At 41.4% G+C, this 18,377-nt stretch overlaps 9 non-coding genes across 9 annotated transcripts; all 9 read left to right on the top strand.

Annotated features, from left to right (window-relative positions):
• The first annotated feature begins 1,089 nt into the window (after positions 1-1,089).
• trnal-cag lies at positions 1,090-1,172 on the top strand. The gene has a single exon. It is a non-coding gene; the product is annotated as a tRNA-Leu (tRNA).
• Positions 1,173-1,478: 306 nt separating this feature from the next.
• Positions 1,479-1,560, top strand: trnas-aga. The gene has a single exon. It is a non-coding gene; the product is annotated as a tRNA-Ser (tRNA).
• Positions 1,561-3,304: 1,744 nt separating this feature from the next.
• trnas-aga lies at positions 3,305-3,386 on the top strand. Its single transcript has one exon. It is a non-coding gene; the product is annotated as a tRNA-Ser (tRNA).
• A 1,743-nt stretch (positions 3,387-5,129) lies between these two features.
• trnas-aga lies at positions 5,130-5,211 on the top strand. Its single transcript has one exon. It is a non-coding gene; the product is annotated as a tRNA-Ser (tRNA).
• A 1,357-nt stretch (positions 5,212-6,568) lies between these two features.
• On the top strand, positions 6,569-6,651 carry trnal-cag. Its single transcript has one exon. It is a non-coding gene; the product is annotated as a tRNA-Leu (tRNA).
• Positions 6,652-8,411: 1,760 nt separating this feature from the next.
• Positions 8,412-8,494, top strand: trnal-cag. Its single transcript has one exon. It is a non-coding gene; the product is annotated as a tRNA-Leu (tRNA).
• A 297-nt stretch (positions 8,495-8,791) lies between these two features.
• On the top strand, positions 8,792-8,873 carry trnas-aga. The gene has a single exon. It is a non-coding gene; the product is annotated as a tRNA-Ser (tRNA).
• A 1,354-nt stretch (positions 8,874-10,227) lies between these two features.
• On the top strand, positions 10,228-10,310 carry trnal-cag. Its single transcript has one exon. It is a non-coding gene; the product is annotated as a tRNA-Leu (tRNA).
• A 3,570-nt stretch (positions 10,311-13,880) lies between these two features.
• trnal-cag lies at positions 13,881-13,963 on the top strand. The gene has a single exon. It is a non-coding gene; the product is annotated as a tRNA-Leu (tRNA).
• The last annotated feature ends 4,414 nt before the right edge of the window (positions 13,964-18,377 follow it).

Genomic DNA, 18,377 nt, shown 5'->3' with positions numbered 1-18,377 from the left:
TTCTCATGAATAACCATTAAGCCATTTGCTAAGATTTCCCCCATTTTGACATGTGGAAACCTGTTGTCACTCTTACCCTGACGGGAAGCTCCAGACACTTTTTTGGTCCTATCTGAGGCATTTTTAAATTCATGTCAAATTGGCCATATTCTGAAGACACTCTTATAGTCTGCAGGGTAATCGAACTGGCCACATCTAAAGTCAAGCCACAGGTAACAGGTGAGAAACCTTGTTAAACCCTAAAAGAAAAAGAAAAAACTCAATTGCATTGAAAATAACCATTAAGTCATTCAGGTCGCAGACTCCCCTATAGGCATGGTTTGAAACCCCCTCCTGACAACTTTTTAGCGCCTGCATGTCATGCACCTTTGTAAAATCCAGTTGAAAAATAAATGACTTAAGGTAACGTAAATGACACCTAGTTAATATGAGTAGTGAATAACTATCGTATTTGTAATATTCTGCAAAAACAGCTAGTTGATGAGAGGCTGAAAGAGAATTGCAAGAATCGCGCAATTTCACAGGCGGGCCCCAAACAGGCAAATAACAAAAATAATCTCGGAACGCAGAACTCGTCGGTCGTTGTCAGTGGATTTTATTGGCGGGAAGAACAAAAATATCGTCTGCAGGGTAATCAAAGTCGCCGCATCTAATGTCAAATCACAGGTGAGCTGCCTTGTTAAACCCTGAAAATAAATAATAACACGATTGCGTTGAAATGACTCATTAAGCCATTTGTAAGGATTTCCCCCATGTGGACCTGTTGTCACTCTTACCCTGATGGTTGCTGATATTTCCAGACACTTTTTCAGTCTTATCTGAGGAATTTTATCATTTATATCAGAATGGCCATATTCTGATGCCAGTTTAGCGCTCATTCAATGACGATTTACTACTCTTTCCCATTGAAGGCCATATTGAGGTTAAATCAATGACTGGACTTTTTAATTTATAAAAACAAATGACTATTGAAAGTGCAAGTCAGTATCGTGCATAGTTGTTCTGGTCTCTGTGGTGATTTTAGAGCGTTGTTCATATTTCTACTTTTACCGCATACACTTTAACCCGATACCCAGTTACTGTGCTGTAGTCAGGATGGCCGAGCGGTCTAAGGCGCTGCGTTCAGGTCGCAGTCTCCCATGGAGGCGTGGGTTCAAATCCCACTTCTGACAGTTTTTTAGTGCCTCTCAGGAGTCATGCTGCTCAGCAGTAATAATAAGAATGATGAAATAACAACTTCACACAGTGAAATAACAATTCATAATAAACACTCTCAAATGCAGTCCTTCTGGAGCTGAGCAAAGATCAAGGTTAAATAAGAAAACAGCTGGACTTAATAACAAATGAATGAGGGGAACATTTTGTGTTATTGCATTATAATGAGTTACTGCATTATCTTTCAGTTGTTAAATTTCACTTTCTGTAGGCTATGCCTGTTGGCCCATTCACTCCTAACAAGCTTGTTTTCTTCTGTCAACGTTGTCGTGGCCGAGTGGTTAAGGCGATGGACTAGAAATCCATTAGGATCTTCCTGCGCAGGTTCAAATCCTGCCGACAACGAAAATGCATTTTTTTGACCCCTCCGGAGGTTGAAGTTTAGTCGTGTTTCTTATACCAATCGCATCCTCTCAGATCTCCGCAAGTACATAGGGATTAGTTGTCCATTTGGGATAGGACTGCAGGCCATCTGTCCCACTTCACACCTTTACACACCTGGTTATCCAGCCTTCTAGCTCTATAGGCCACAGTAGCATAGGTTACACGTTTGTAGTCAAGCCACAGATTTCAGGTGAGATCCCATGATACACTCAACAATACAACAACACGATTCTCATGAATAACCATTAAGCCATTTGCTAAGATTTCCCCCATTTTGACATGTGGAAACCTGTTGTCACTCTTACCCTGACGGGAAGCTCCAGACACTTTTTTGGTCCTAACTGAGGCATTTTTAAATTCATGTCAAATTGGCCATATTCTGAAGACACTCTTAGGCTGCAGGGTAATCGAACTGGCCACATCTAAAGTCAAGCCACAGGTAACAGGTGAGAAACCTTGTTAAACCCTAAAAGAAAAAGAAAAAACTTGATTGCATTGAAAATAACCATTAAGTCATTCAGGTCGCAGACTCCCCTATAGGCATGGTTTGAAACCCCCTCTTGACAACTTTTTAGCGCCTGCATGTCATGCACCTTTGTAAAATCCAGTTGAAAAATAAATGACTTAAGGTAACGTAAATGACACCTAGTTAATATGAGTAGTGAATAACTATCGTATTTGTAATATTCTGCAAAAACAGCTAGTTGATGAGAGGCTGAAAGAGAATTGCAAGAATCGCGCAATTTCACAGGCGGGCCCCAAACAGGCAAATAACAAAAATAATCTCGGAACGCAGAACTCGTCGGTCGTTGTCAGTGGATTGTATTGGCGGGAAGAACAAAAATATCGTCTGCAGGGTAATCAAAGTCGCCGCATCTAATGTCAAATCACAGGTGAGCTGCCTTGTTAAACCCTGAAAATAAATAATAACACGATTGCGTTGAAATGACTCATTAAGCCATTTGTAAGGATTTCCCCCATGTGGACCTGTTGTCACTCTTACCCTGATGGTTGCTGATATTTCCAGACACTTTTTCAGTCTTATCTGAGGAATTTTATCATTTATATCAGAATGGCCATATTCTGATGCCAGTTTAGCGCTCATTCAATGACGATTTACTACTCTTTCCCATTGAAGGCCATATTGAGGTTAAATCAATGACTGGACTTTTTAATTTATAAAAACAAATGACTATTGAAAGTGCAAGTCAGCATCGTGCATAGTTGTTCTGGTCTCTGTGGTGATTTTAGAGTGTTGTTCATATTTCTACTTTTACCGCATACACTTTAACCCGATACCCAGTTACTGTGCTGTAGTCAGGATGGCCGAGCGGTCTAAGGCGCTGCGTTCAGGTTGCAGTCTCCCATGGAGGCGTGGGTTCAAATCCCACTTCTGAAAGTTTTTTAGTGCCTCTCAGGAGTCATGCTGCTCATCAGTAATAATAAGAATGATGAAATAACAACTTCACACAGTGAAATAACAATTCATAATAAACACTCTCAAATGCAGACCTTCTGGAGCTGAGCAAAGATCAAGGTTAAATAAGAAAACAGCTGGACTTAATAACAAATGAATGAGGGGAACATTTTGTGTTATTGCATTATAATGAGTTACTGCATTATCTTTCAGTTGTTAAATTTCACTTTCTGTAGGCTATGCCTGTTGGCCCATTCACTCCTAACAAGCTTGTTTTCTTCTGTCAACGTTGTCGTGGCCGAGTGGTTAAGGCGATGGACTAGAAATCCATTAGGATCTTCCTGCGCAGGTTCAAATCCTGCCGACAACGAAAATGCATTTTTTTGACCCCTCCGGAGGTTGAAGTTTAGTCGTGTTTCTTATACCAATCGCATCCTCTCAGATCTCTGCAAGTACATAGGGATTAGTTGTCCATTTGGGATAGGACTGCAGGCCATCTGTCCCACTTCACACCTTTACACACCTGGTTATCCAGCCTTCTAGCTCTATAGGCCACAGTAGCATAGGTTACAGGTTTGTAGTCAAGCCACAGATTTCAGGTGAGATCCCATGATACACTCAACAATACAACAACACGATTCTCATGAATAACCATTAAGCCATTTGCTAAGATTTCCCCCATTTTGACATGTGGAAACCTGTTGTCACTCTTACCCTGACGGGAAGCTCCAGACACTTTTTTGGTCCTAACTGAGGCATTTTTAAATTCATGTCAAATTGGCCATATTCTGAAGACACTCTTAGGCTGCAGGGTAATCGAACTGGCCACATCTAAAGTCAAGCCACAGGTAACAGGTGAGAAACCTTGTTAAACCCTAAAAGAAAAAGAAAAAACTTGATTGCATTGAAAATAACCATTAAGTCATTCAGGTCGCAGACTCCCCTATAGGCATGGTTTGAAACCCCCTCCTGACAACTTTTTAGCGCCTGCATGTCATGCACCTTTGTAAAATCCAGTTGAAAAATAAATGACTTAAGGTAACGTAAATGACACCTAGTTAATATGAGTAGTGAATAACTATCGTATTTGTAATATTCTGCAAAAACAGCTAGTTGATGAGAGGCTGAAAGAGAATTGCAAGAATCGCGCAATTTCACAGGCGGGCCCCAAACAGGCAAATAACAAAAATAATCTAGGAACGCAGAACTTGTCGGTCGTTGTCAGTGGATTGTATTGGCGGGAAGAACAAAAATATCGTCTGCAGGGTAATCAAAGTCGCCGCATCTAATGTCAAATCACAGGTGAGCTGCCTTGTTAAACCCTGAAAATAAATAATAACACGATTGCGTTGAAATGACTCATTAAGCCATTTGTAAGGATTTCCCCCATGTGGACCTGTTGTCACTCTTACCCTGATGGTTGCTGATATTTCCAGACACTTTTTCAGTCTTATCTGAGGAATTTTATCATTTATATCAGAATGGCCATATTCTGATGCCAGTTTAGCGCTCATTCAATGACGATTTACTACTCTTTCCCATTGAAGGCCATATTGAGGTTAAATCAATGACTGGACTTTTTAATTTATAAAAACAAATGACTATTGAAAGTGCAAGTCAGTATCGTGCATAGTTGTTCTGGTCTCTGTGGTGATTTTAGAGCGTTGTTCATATTTCTACTTTTACCGCATACACTTTAACCCGATACCCAGTTACTGTGCTGTAGTCAGGATGGCCGAGCGGTCTAAGGCGCTGCGTTCAGCTCGCAGTCTCCCATGGAGGCGTGGGTTCAATCCCTCTTCTGACAGTTTTTTAGTGCCTCTCAGGAGTCATGCTGCTCAGCAGTAATAATAAGAATGATGAAATAACAACTTCACACAGTGAAATAACAATTCATAATAAACACTCTCAAATGCAGACCTTCTGGAGATGAGCAAAGATCAAGGTTAAATAAGAAAACAGCTGGACTTAATAACAAATGAATGAGGGGAACATTTTGTGTTATTGCATTATAATGAGTTACTGCATTATCTTTCAGTTGTTAAATTTCACTTTCTGTAGGCTATGCCTGTTGGCCCATTCACTCCTAACAAGCCTGTTTTCTTCTGTCAACGTTGTCGTGGCCGAGTGGTTAAGGCGATGGACTAGAAATCCATTAGGATCTTCCTGCGTAGGTTCAAATCCTGCCGACAACGAAAATGCATTTTTTTGACCCCTCCGGAGGTTGAAGTTTAGTCGTGTTTCTTATACCAATCGCATCCTCTCAGATCTCCGCAAGTACATAGGGATTAGTTGTCCATTTGGGATAGGACTGCAGGCCATCTATCCCACTTCACACCTTTACACACCTGGTTATCCAGCCTTCTAGCTCTATAGGCCACAGTAGCATAGGTTACAGGTTTGTAGTCAAGCCACAGATTTCAGGTGAGATCCCATGATACACTCAACAATACAACAACACGATTCTCATGAATAACCATTAAGCCATTTGCTAAGATTTCCCCCATTTTGACAGGTGGAAACCTGTTGTCACTCTTACCCTGACGGGAAGCTCCAGACACTTTTTTGGTCCTATCTGAGGCATTTTTAAATTCATGTCAAATTGGCCATATTCTGAAGACACTCTTATAGTCTGCAGGGTAATCGAACTGGCCACATCTAAAGTCAAGCCACAGGTAACAGGTGAGAAACCTTGTTAAACCCTAAAAGAAAAAGAAAAAACTCAATTGCATTGAAAATAACCATTAAGTCATTCAGGTCGCAGACTCCCCTATAGGCATGGTTTGAAACCCCCTCCTGACAACTTTTTAGCGCCTGCATGTCATGCACCTTTGTAAAATCCAGTTGAAAAATAAATGACTTAAGGTAACGTAAATGACACCTAGTTAATATGAGTAGTGAATAACTATCGTATTTGTAATATTCTGCAAAAACAGCTAGTTGATGAGAGGCTGAAAGAGAATTGCAAGAATCGCGCAATTTCACAGGCGGGCCCCAAACAGGCAAATAACAAAAATAATCTAGGAACGCAGAACTCGTCGGTCGTTGTCAGTGGATTGTATTTTCGGGAAGAACAAAAATATTGTCTGCAGGGTAATCAAAGTCGCCGCATCTAATGTCAAATCACAGGTGAGCTGCCTTGTTAAACCCTGAAAATAAATAATAACACGATTGCGTTGAAATGACTCATTAAGCCATTTGTAAGGATTTCCCCCATGTGGACCTGTTGTCACTCTTACCCTGATGGTTGCTGATATTTCCAGACACTTTTTCAGTCTTATCTGAGGAATTTTATCATTTATATCAGAATGGCCATATTCTGATGCCAGTTTAGCGCTCATTCAATGACGATTTACTACTCTTTCCCATTGAAGGCCATATTGAGGTTAAATCAATGACTGGACTTTTTAATTTATAAAAACAAATGACTATTGAAAGTGCAAGTCAGTATCGTGCATAGTTGTTCTGGTCTCTGTGGTGATTTTAGAGCGTTGTTCATATTTCTACTTTTACCGCATACACTTTAACCCGATACCCAGTTACTGTGCTGTAGTCAGGATGGCCGAGCGGTCTAAGGCGCTGCGTTCAGGTCGCAGTCTCCCATGGAGGCGTGGGTTCAAATCCCACTTCTGACAGTTTTTTAGTGCCTCTCAGGAGTCATGCTGCTCAGCAGTAATAATAAGAATGATGAAATAACAACTTCACACAGTGAAATAACAATTCATAATAAACACTCTCAAATGCAGACCTTCTGGAGCTGAGCAAAGATCAAGGTTAAATAAGAAAACAGCTGGACTTAATAACAAATGAATGAGGGGAACATTTTGTGTTATTGCATTATAATGAGTTATTGCATTATAATGAGTTACTGCATTATCTTTCAGTTGTTAAATTTCACTTTCTGTAGGCTATGCCTGTTGGCCCATTCACTCCTAACAAGCTTGTTTTCTTCTGTCAATGTTGTCGTGGCCGAGTGGTTAAGGCGATGGACTAGAAATCCATTAGGATCTTCCTGCGCAGGTTCAAATCCTGCCGACAATGAAAATGCATTTTTTTGACCCCTCCGGAGGTTGAAGTTTAGTCGTGTTTCTTATACCAATCGCATCCTCTCAGATCTCCGCAAGTACATAGGGATTAGTTGTCCATTTGGGATAGGACTGCAGGCCATCTGTCCCACTTCACACCTTTACACACCTGGTTATCCAGCCTTCTAGCTCTATAGGCCACAGTAGCATAGGTTACAGGTTTGTAGTCAAGCCACAGATTTCAGGTGAGATCCCATGATACACTCAACAATACAACAACACGATTCTCATGAAAACCATGAAGCCATTTGCTAAGATTTCCCCCATTTTGACATGTGGAAACCTGTTGTCACTCTTACCCTGACGGGAAGCTCCAGACACTTTTTTGGTCCTAACTGAGGCATTTTTAAATTCATGTCAAATTGGCCATATTCTGAAGACACTCTTAGGCTGCAGGGTAATCGAACTGGCCACATCTAAAGTCAAGCCACAGGTAACAGGTGAGAAACCTTGTTAAACCCTAAAAGAAAAAGAAAAAACTTGATTGCATTGAAAATAACCATTAAGTCATTCAGGTCGCAGACTCCCCTATAGGCATGGTTTGAAACCCCCTCCTGACAACTTTTTAGCGCCTGCATGTCATGCACCTTTGTAAAATCCAGTTGAAAAATAAATGACTTAAGGTAACGTAAATGACACCTAGTTAATATGAGTAGTGAATAACTATCGTATTTGTAATATTCTGCAAAAACAGCTAGTTGATGAGAGGCTGAAAGAGAATTGCAAGAATCGCGCAATTTCACAGGCGGGCCCCAAACAGGCAAATAACAAAAATAATCTCGGAACGCAGAACTCGTCGGTCGTTGTCAGTGGATTGTATTGGCAGGAAGAACAAAAATATCGTCTGCAGGGTAATCAAAGTCGCCGCATCTAATGTCAAATCACAGGTGAGCTGCCTTGTTAAACCCTGAAAATAAATAATAACACGATTGCGTTGAAATGACTCATTAAGCCATTTGTAAGGATTTCCCCCATGTGGACCTGTTGTCACTCTTACCCTGATGGTTGCTGATATTTCCAGACACTTTTTCAGTCTTATCTGAGGAATTTTATCATTTATATCAGAATGGCCATATTCTGATGCCAGTTTAGCGCTCATTCAATGACGATTTACTACTCTTTCCCATTGAAGGCCATATTGAGGTTAAATCAATGACTGGACTTTTTAATTTATAAAAACAAATGACTATTGAAAGTGCAAGTCAGTATCGTGCATAGTTGTTCTGGTCTCTGTGGGGATTTTAGAGCGTTGTTCATATTTCTACTTTTACCGCATACACTTTAACCCGATACCCAGTTACTGTGCTGTAGTCAGGATGGCCGAGCGGTCTAAGGCGCTGCGTTCAGGTCGCAGTCTCCCATGGAGGCGTGGGTTCAAATCCCACTTCTGACAGTTTTTTAGTGCCGCATGCTGCTCAGCAGTAATAATAAGAATGATGAAATAACAACTTCACACAGTGAAATAACAATTCATAATAAACACTCTCAAATGCAGACCTTCTGGAGCTGAGCAAAGATCAAGGTTAAATAAGAAAACAGCTGGACTTAATAACAAATGAATGAGGGGAACATTTTGTGTTATTGCATTATAATGAGTTACTGCATTATCTTTCAGTTGTTAAATTTCACTTTCTGTAGGCTATGCCTGTTGGCCCATTCACTCCTAACAAGCTTGTTTTCTTCTGTCAATGTTGTCGTGGCCGAGTGGTTAAGGCGATGGACTAGAAATCCATTAGGATCTTCCTGCGCAGGTTCAAATCCTGCCGACAACGAAAATGCGTTTTTTTGACCCCTCCGGAGGTTGAAGTTTAGTCGTGTTTCTTATACCAATCGCATCCTCTCAGATCTCCGCAAGTACATAGGGATTAGTTGTCCATTTGGGATAGGACTGCAGGCCATCTGTCCCACTTCACACCTTTACACACCTGGTTATCCAGCCTTCTAGCTCTATAGGCCACAGTAGCATAGGTTACAGGTTTGTAGTCAAGCCACAGATTTCAGGTGAGATCCCATGATACACTCAACAATACAACAACACGATTCTCATGAAAACCATTAAGCCATTTGCTAAGATTTCCCCCATTTTGACATGTGGAAACCTGTTGTCACTCTTACCCTGACGGGAAGCTCCAGACACTTTTTTGGTCCTAACTGAGGCATTTTTAAATTCATGTCAAATTGGCCATATTCTGAAGACACTCTTAGGCTGCAGGGTAATCGAACTGGCCACATCTAAAGTCAAGCCACAGGTAACAGGTGAGAAACCTTGTTAAACCCTAAAAGAAAAAGAAAAAACTTGATTGCATTGAAAATAACCATTAAGTCATTCAGGTCGCAGACTCCCCTATAGGCATGGTTTGAAACCCCCTCCTGACAACTTTTTAGCGCCTGCATGTCATGCACCTTTGTAAAATCCAGTTGAAAAATAAATGACTTAAGGTAACGTAAATGACACCTAGTTAATATGAGTAGTGAATAACTATCGTATTTGTAATATTCTGCAAAAACAGCTAGTTGATGAGAGGCTGAAAGAGAATTGCAAGAATCGCGCAATTTCACAGGCGGGCCCCAAACAGGCAAATAACAAAAATAATCTCGGAACGCAGAACTCGTCGGTCGTTGTCAGTGGATTGTATTGGCGGGAAGAACAAAAATATCGTCTGCAGGGTAATCGAAGTCGCCGCATCTAATGTCAAGTCACAGGTGAGCTGCCTTGTTAAACCCTAAAAATAAATAATAACACGATTGCGTTGAAATGACCCATTAAGCCATTTGTAAGGATTTCCCCCATGTGGACCTGTTGTCACTCTTACCCTGATGGTTGCTGATATTTCCAGACACTTTTTCAGTCTTATCTGAGGAATTTTATCATTTATATCAGAATGGCCATATTCTGATGCCAGTTTAGCGCTCATTCAATGGCGATTTACTACTCTTTCCCATTGAAGGCCATATTGAGGTTAAATCAATGACTGGACTTTTTAATTTATAAAAACAAATGACTATTGAAAGTGCAAGTCAGTATCGTGCATAGTTGTTCTGGTCTCTGTGGTGATTTTAGAGCGTTGTTCATATTTCTACTTTTACCGCATACACTTTAACCCGATACCCAGTTACTGTGCTGTAGTCAGGATGGCCGAGCGGTCTAAGGCGCTGCGTTCAGGTCGCAGTCTCCCATGGAGGCGTGGGTTCAAATCCCACTTCTGACAGTTTTTTAGTGCCTCTCAGGAGTCATGCTGCTCAGCAGTAATAATAAGAATGATGAAATAACAACTTCACACAGTGAAATAACAATTCATAATAAACACTCTCAAATGCAGACCTTCTGGAGCTGAGCAAAGATCAAGGTTAAATAAGAAAACAGCTGGACTTAATAACAAATGAATGAGGGGAACATTTTGTGTTATTGCATTATAATGAGTTGCTGCATTATCTTTCAGTTGTTAAATTTCACTTTCTGTAGGCTATGCCTGTTGGCCCATTCACTCCTAACAAGCCTGTTTGGTTCTGTCAACGTTGTCGTGGCCGAGTGGTTAAGGCGATGGACTAGAAACCCACTAGGATCTTCCTGCGCAGGTTCAAATCCTGACGACAACGAAAATGCATTTTTTTGACCCCTCCGGAGGTTGAAGTTTAGTCGTGTTTCTTATACCAATCGCATCCTCTCAGATCTCCGCAAGTACATAGGGATTAGTTGTCCATTTTGGATAGGACTGCAGGCCATCTATCCCACTTCACACCTTTACACACCTGGTTATCCAGCCTTCTAGCTCTATAGGCCACAGTAGCATAGGTGACAGGTTTGTAGTCAAGCCACAGATTTCTGGTGAGATCCCATGATACACTCAACAATACAACAACACGATTCTCATGAATAACCATTAAGCCATTTGCTAAGATTTCCCCCATTTTGACATGTGGAAACCTGTTGTCACTCTTACCCTGACGGGAAGCTCCAGACACTTTTTTGGTCCTATCTGAGGCATTTTTAAATTCATGTCAAATTGGCCATATTCTGAAGACACTCTTATAGTCTGCAGGGTAATCGAACTGGCCACATCTAAAGTCAAGCCACAGGTAACAGGTGAGAAACCTTGTTAAACCCTAAAAGAAAAAGAAAAAACTCGATTGCATTGAAAATAACCATTAAGTCATTCAGGTCGCAGACTCCCCTATAGGCATGGTTTGAAACCCCCTCCTGACAACTTTTTAGCGCCTGCATGTCATGCACCTTTGTAAAATCCAGTTGAAAAATAAATGACTTAAGGTAACGTAAATGACACCTAGTTAATATGAGTAGTGAATAACTATCGTATTTGTAATATTCTGCAAAAACAGCTAGTTGATGAGAGGCTGAAAGAGAATTGCAAGAATCGCGCAATTTCACAGGCGGGCCCCAAACAGGCAAATAACAAAAATAATCTCGGAACGCAGAACTCGTCGGTCGTTGTCAGTGGATTGTATTGGCGGGAAGAACAAAAATATCGTCTGCAGGGTAATCGAAGTCGCCGCATCTAATGTCAAGTCACAGGTGAGCTGCCTTGTTAAACCCTAAAAATAAATAATAACACGATTGCGTTGAAATGACCCATTAAGCCATTTGTAAGGATTTCCCCCATGTGGACCTGTTGTCACTCTTACCCTGATGGTTGCTGATATTTCCAGACACTTTTTCAGTCTTATCTGAGGAATTTTATCATTTATATCAGAATGGCCATATTCTGATGCCAGTTTAGCGCTCATTCAATGGCGATTTACTACTCTTTCCCATTGAAGGCCATATTGAGGTTAAATCAATGACTGGACTTTTTAATTTATAAAAACAAATGACTATTGAAAGTGCAAGTCAGTATCGTGCATAGTTGTTCTGGTCTCTGTGGTGATTTTAGAGCGTTGTTCATATTTCTACTTTTACCGCATACACTTTAACCCGATACCCAGTTACTGTGCTGTAGTCAGGATGGCCGAGCGGTCTAAGGCGCTGCGTTCATGTCGCAGTCTTCCATGGAGGCGTGGGTTCAAATCCCACTTCTGACAGTTTTTTAGTGCCTCTCAGGAGTCATGCTGCTCAGCAGTAATAATAAGAATGATGAAATAACAACTTCACACAGTGAAATAACAATTCATAATAAACACTCTCAAATGCAGACCTTCTGGAGCTGAGCAAAGATCAAGGTTAAATAAGAAAACAGCTGGACTTAATAACAAATGAATGAGGGGAACATTTTGTGTTATTGCATTATAATGAGTTACTGCATTATCTTTCAGTTGTTAAATTTCACTTTCTGTAGGCTATGCCTGTTGGCCCATTCACTCCTAACAAGCTTGTTTTCTTCTGTCAATGTTGTCGAGGCCGAGTGGTTAAGGCGATGGTCTAGAAATCCATTAGGATCTTCCTGTGCAGGTTCAAATCCTGCCGACAACGAAAATGCATTTTTTTGACCCCTCCGGAGGTTGAAGTTTAGTCGTGTTTCTTATACCAATCGCATCCTCTCAGATCTCCGCAAGTACATAGGGATTAGTTGTCCATTTGGGATAGGACTGCAGGCCATCTGTCCCACTTCACACCTTTACACACCTGGTTATCCAGCCTTCTAGCTCTATAGGCCACAGTAGCATAGGTTACAGGTTTGTAGTCAAGCCACAGATTTCAGGTGAGATCCCATGATACACTCAACAATACAACAACACGATTCTCATGAATAACCATGAAGCCATTTGCTAAGATTTCCCCCATTTTGACATGTGGAAACCTGTTGTCACTCTTACCCTGACGGGAAGCTCCGGACACTTTTTTCGTCCTATCTGAGGCATTTTTAAATTCATGTCAAATTGGCCATATTCTGAAGACACTCTTAGGCTGCAGGGTAATCGAACTGGCCACATCTAAAGTCAAGCCACAGGTAACAGGTGAAAAACCTTGTTAAACCCTAAAAGAAAAAGAAAAACTCGATTGCATTGAAAATAACCATTAAGTCATTCAGGTCGCAGACTCCCCTATAGGCATGGTTTGAAACCCCCTCCTGACAATTTTTTAGCGCCTGCATGTCATGCACCTTTGTAAAATCCAGTTGAAAAATAAATGACTTAAGGTAACGTAAATGACACCTAGTTAATATGAGTAGTGAATAACTATCATATTTTTAATATTCTGCAAAAACAGCTAGTTGATGAGAGGCTGAAAGAGAATTGCAAGAATCGCGCAATTTCACAGGCGGGCCCCAAACAGGCAAATAACAAAAATAATCTCGGAACGCAGAACTCGTCGGTCGTTGTCAGTGGATTGTATTGGCGGGAAGAACAAAAATATCGTCTGCAGGGTAATCAAAGTCGCCGCATCTAATGTCAAGTCACAGGTGAGCTGCCTTGTTAAACCCTAAAAATAAATAATAACACGATTGCGTTGAAATGACTCATTAAGCCATTTGTAAGGATTTCCCCCATGTGGACCCGTTGTCACTCTTACCCCGATGGTTGCTGATATTTCCAGACACTTTTTCAGTCTTATCTGAGGAATTTTATCATTTATATCAGAATGGCCATATTCTGATGCCAGTTTAGCGCTCATTCAATGACGATTTACTACTCTTTCCCATTGAAGGCCATATTGAGGTTAAATCAATGACTGGACTTTTTAATTTATAAAAACAAATGACTATTGAAAGTGCAAGTCAGTATCGTGCATAGTTGTTCTGGTCTCTGTGGTGATTTTAGAGCGTTGTTCATATTTCTACTTTTACCGCATACACTTTAACCCGATACCCAGTTACTGTGCTGTAGTCAGGATGGCCGAGCGGTCTAAGGCGCTGCGTTCAGGTCGCAGTCTCCCATGGAGGCGTGGGTTCAAATCCCACTTCTGACAGTTTTTTAGTGCCTCTCAGGAGTCATGCTGCTCAGCAGTAATAATAAGAATTATGAAATAACAACTTCACACAGTGAAATAACAATTCATAATAAACACTCTCAAATGCAGACCTTCTGGAGCTGAGCAAAGATCAAGGTTAAATAAGAAAACAGCTGGACTTAATAACAAATGAATGAGGGGAACATTTTGTGTTATTGCATTATAATGAGTTACTGCATTATCTTTCAGTTGTTAAATTTCACTTTCAGTAGGCTATGCCTGTTGGCCCATTCACTCCTAACAAGCCTGTTTTCTTCTGTCAACGTTGTCGTGGCCGAGTGGTTAAGGTGATGGACTAGAAATCCATTAGGATCTTCCTGCGCAGGTTCAAATCCTGCCGACAATGAAAATGCATTTTTTTGACCCCTCCGGAGGTTGAAGTTTAGTCGTGTTTCTTATACCAATCGCATCCTCTCAGATCTCCGCAAGTACATAGGGATTAGTTGTCCATTTGGGATAGGACTGCAGGCCATCTATCCCACTTCACACCTTTACACACCTGGTTATCCAGCCTTCTAGCTCTATAGGCCACAGTAGCATAGGTTACAGGTTTGTAGTCAAGCCACAGATTTCAGGTGAGATCCCATGATACACTCAACAATACAACAACACGATTCTCATGAATAACCATTAAGCCATTTGCTAAGATTTCCCCCATTTTGACATGTGGAAACCTGTTGTCACTCTTACCCTGACGGGAAGCTCCAGACACTTTTTTGGTCCTATCTGAGGCATTTTTAAATTCATGTCAAATTGGCCATATTCTGAAGACACTCTTATAGTCTGCAGGGTAATCGAACTGGCCACATCTAAAGTCAAGCCACAGGTAACAGGTGAGAAACCTTGTTAAACCCTAAAAGAAAAAGAAAAAACTCGATTGCATTGAAAATAACCATTAAGTCATTCAGGTCGCAGACTCCCCTATAGGCATGGTTTGAAACCCCCTCCTGACAACTTTTTAGCGCCTGCATGTCATGCACCTTTGTAAAATCCAGTTGAAAAATAAATGACTTAAGGTAACGTAAATGACACCTAGTTAATATGAGTAGTGAATAACTATCGTATTTTTAATATTCTGCAAAAACAGCTAGTTGATGAGAGGCTGAAAGAGAATTGCAAGAATCGCGCAATTTCACAGGCGGGCCCCAAACAGGCAAATAACAAAAATAATCTCGGAACGCAGAACTCGTCGGTCGTTGTCAGTGGATTGTATTGGCGGGAAGAACAAGAATATCGTCTGCAGGGTAATCGAAGTCGCCGCATCTAATGTCAAGTCACAGGTGAGCTGCCTTGTTAAACCCTAAAAATAAATAATAACACGATTGCGTTGAAATGACCCATTAAGCCATTTGTAAGGATTTCCCCCATGTGGACCTGTTGTCACTCTTACCCTGATAGTTGCTGATATTTCCAGACACTTTTTCAGTCTTATCTGAGGAATTTTATCATTTATATCAGAATGGCCATATTCTGATGCCAGTTTAGCGCTCATTCAATGACGATTTACTACTCTTTCCCATTGAAGGCCATATTGAGGTTAAATCAATGACTGGACTTTTTAATTTATAAAAACAAATGACTATTGAAAGTGCAAGTCAGTATCGTGCATAGTTGTTCTGGTCTCTGTGGTGATTTTAGAGCGTTGTTCATATTTCTACTTTTACCGCATACACTTTAACCCGATACCCAGTTACTGTGCTGTAGTCAGGATGGCCGAGCGGTCTAAGGCGCTGCGTTCAGGTCGCAGTCTCCCATGGAGGCGTGGGTTCAAAACCCACTACTGAGAGTATTTTAGTGCCTCTCAGGAGTCATGCTGCTCAGCAGTAAGAATGATGAAATAACAACTTCACACAGTGAAATAACAATTCATAATAAACACTCTCAAATGCAGACATTCTGGAGCTGAGCAAAGATCAAGGTTAAATAAGAAAACAGCTGGACTTAATAACAAATGAATGAGGGGAACATTTTGTGTTATTGCATTATAATGAGTTACTGCATTATCTTTCAGTTGTTAAAATTCACTTTCTGTAGGCTATGCCTGTTGGCCCATTCACTCCTAACAAGCCTGTTTTCTTCTTTCAACGTTGTCGTGGCCGAGTGGTTAAGGCGATGGACTAGAAATCCATTAGGAACTTCCTGCACAGGTTCAAATCCTGCCGACAACGAAAATGCATTTTTTTGACCCCTCCGGAGGTTGAAGTTTAGTCGTGTTTCTTATACCAATCACATCCTCTCAGATCTCCGCAAGTACATAGGGATTAGTTGTCCATTTGGGATAGGACTGCAGGCCATCTATCCCACTTCACACCTTTACACACCTGGTTATCCAGCCTTCTAGCTCTATAGGCCACAGTAGCATAGGTTACAGGTTTGTAGTCAAGCCACAGATTTCAGGTGAGATCCCATGATACACTCAACAATACAACAACACGATTCTCATGAATAACCATTAAGCCATTTGCTAAGATTTCCCCCATTTTGACATGTGGAAACCTGTTGTCACTCTTACCCTGACGGGAAGCTCCAGACACTTTTTTGGTCCTATCTGAGGCATTTTTAAATTCATGTCAAATTGGCCATATTCGGAAGACACTCTTATAGTCTGCAGGGTAATTGAACTGGCCACATCTAAAGTCAAGCCACAGGTAACAGGTGAGAAACCTTGTTAAACCCTAAAAGAAAAAGAAAAAACTTGATTCCATTGAAAATAACCATTAAGTCATTCAGGTCGCAGACTCCCCTATAGGCATGGTTTGAAACCCCCTCCTGACAACTTTTTAGCGCCTACATGTCATGCACCTTTGTAAAATCCAGTTGAAAAATAAATGACTTAAGGTAATGTAAATGACACCTAGTTAATATGAGTAGTGAATAACTATCGTATTTTTAATATTCTGCAAAAACAGCTAGTTGATGAGAGGCTGAAAGAGAATTGCAAAAATCGCGCAATTTCACAGGCGGGCCACAAACAGGCAAATAACAAAAATAATCTCGGAACGCAGAACTCGTCGGTCGTTGTCAGTGGATTGTATTGGCGGGAAGAACAAAAATATAGTCTGCAGGGTAATCGAAGTCGCCGCATCTAATGTCAAGTACTTCCGGCGCCGACAGAGATGGCCGCCTCGCTTCGCGTTCCTATGAAACTATGCAGTTTTTTGTTTTTTTACGTGTTATTTCTTACATTAATACCCCTTGTCATCTTAGGTTTCAATACATACAGTCGAGAAGAACTACTGAATATAAGATCAGCGTCAACTCACCATCAGTACGACCAAGAATATGTTTTTCGTGACGCGGATCCTGTGTTCTGCCTTACAAACAGGACAACGGAGCGGATCCCATGCAGCGACCCAAAAAAACGACTCCGAAAAAGAGGGAAACGAGGCGGTCTCTGGTCAGACTCCGGAGACGGGCACACCGTGCACCACTCCCTAGCATTCTTCTTGCCAATGTCCAGTCTCTTGACAACAAGGTTGATGAAATCCGAGCAAGGATAGCATTCCAGAGGGACATCAGAGACTGTAACGTTCTTTGCTTCACGGAAACGTGGCTCACTGGAGAGACGCTATCCGAGGCGGTGCAGCCAACGGGTTTCTCCACGCATCGCGCAGACAGAAACAAACATCTTTCTGGTAAGAAGAGGGGCGGGGGCGTGTGCCTTATGGCTAACGTGACATGGTGTGATGAAAGAAACATACAGGAACTCAAATCCTTCTGTTCACCTGATTTAGAATTCCTCACAATCAAATGTAGACCGCATTATCTACCAAGAGAATTCTCTTCGATTATAATCACAGCCGTATATATCCCCCCCCAAGCAGACACATCGATGGCTCTGAATGAACTTTATTTGACTCTTTGCAAACTGGAAACCATTTATCCGGAGGCTGCATTCATTGTAGCTGGGGATTTTAACAAGGCTAATCTGAAAACAAGACTCCCTAAATTTTATCAGCATATCGATTGCGCAACCAGGGGTGGAAAGACCTTGGATCATTGTTACTCTAACTTCCGCGACGCATATAAGGCCCTGCCCCGCCCCACTTTCGGAAAAGCTGACCACGACTCCATTTTGTTGATCCCTGCCTACAGACAGAAACTAAAACAAGAGGCTCCCACGCTGAGGTCTGTCCAACGCTGGTCCGACCAAGCTGACTCCACACTCCAAGACTGCTTCCATCACGTGGACTGGGACATGTTTCGTATTGCGTCAGACAACAACATTGACGAATACGCTGATTCGGTGTGCGAGTTCATTAGAACGTGCGTTGAAGATGTCGTTCCCATAGCAACGATTAAAACATTCCCTAACCAGAAACCGTGGATTGATGGCAGCATTCGCGTGAAACTGAAAGCGCGAACCACTGCT

The sequence above is a fragment of the Oncorhynchus mykiss genome, unplaced genomic scaffold (genome assembly GCF_013265735.2).
Source record: "Oncorhynchus mykiss isolate Arlee unplaced genomic scaffold, USDA_OmykA_1.1 un_scaffold_325, whole genome shotgun sequence".
Classification (NCBI taxonomy): domain Eukaryota; kingdom Metazoa; phylum Chordata; class Actinopteri; order Salmoniformes; family Salmonidae; genus Oncorhynchus; species Oncorhynchus mykiss.
The sequence above is the reverse complement of the archived record's forward strand: the minus strand, read 5'-3'. Positions and strand labels throughout refer to the sequence as shown.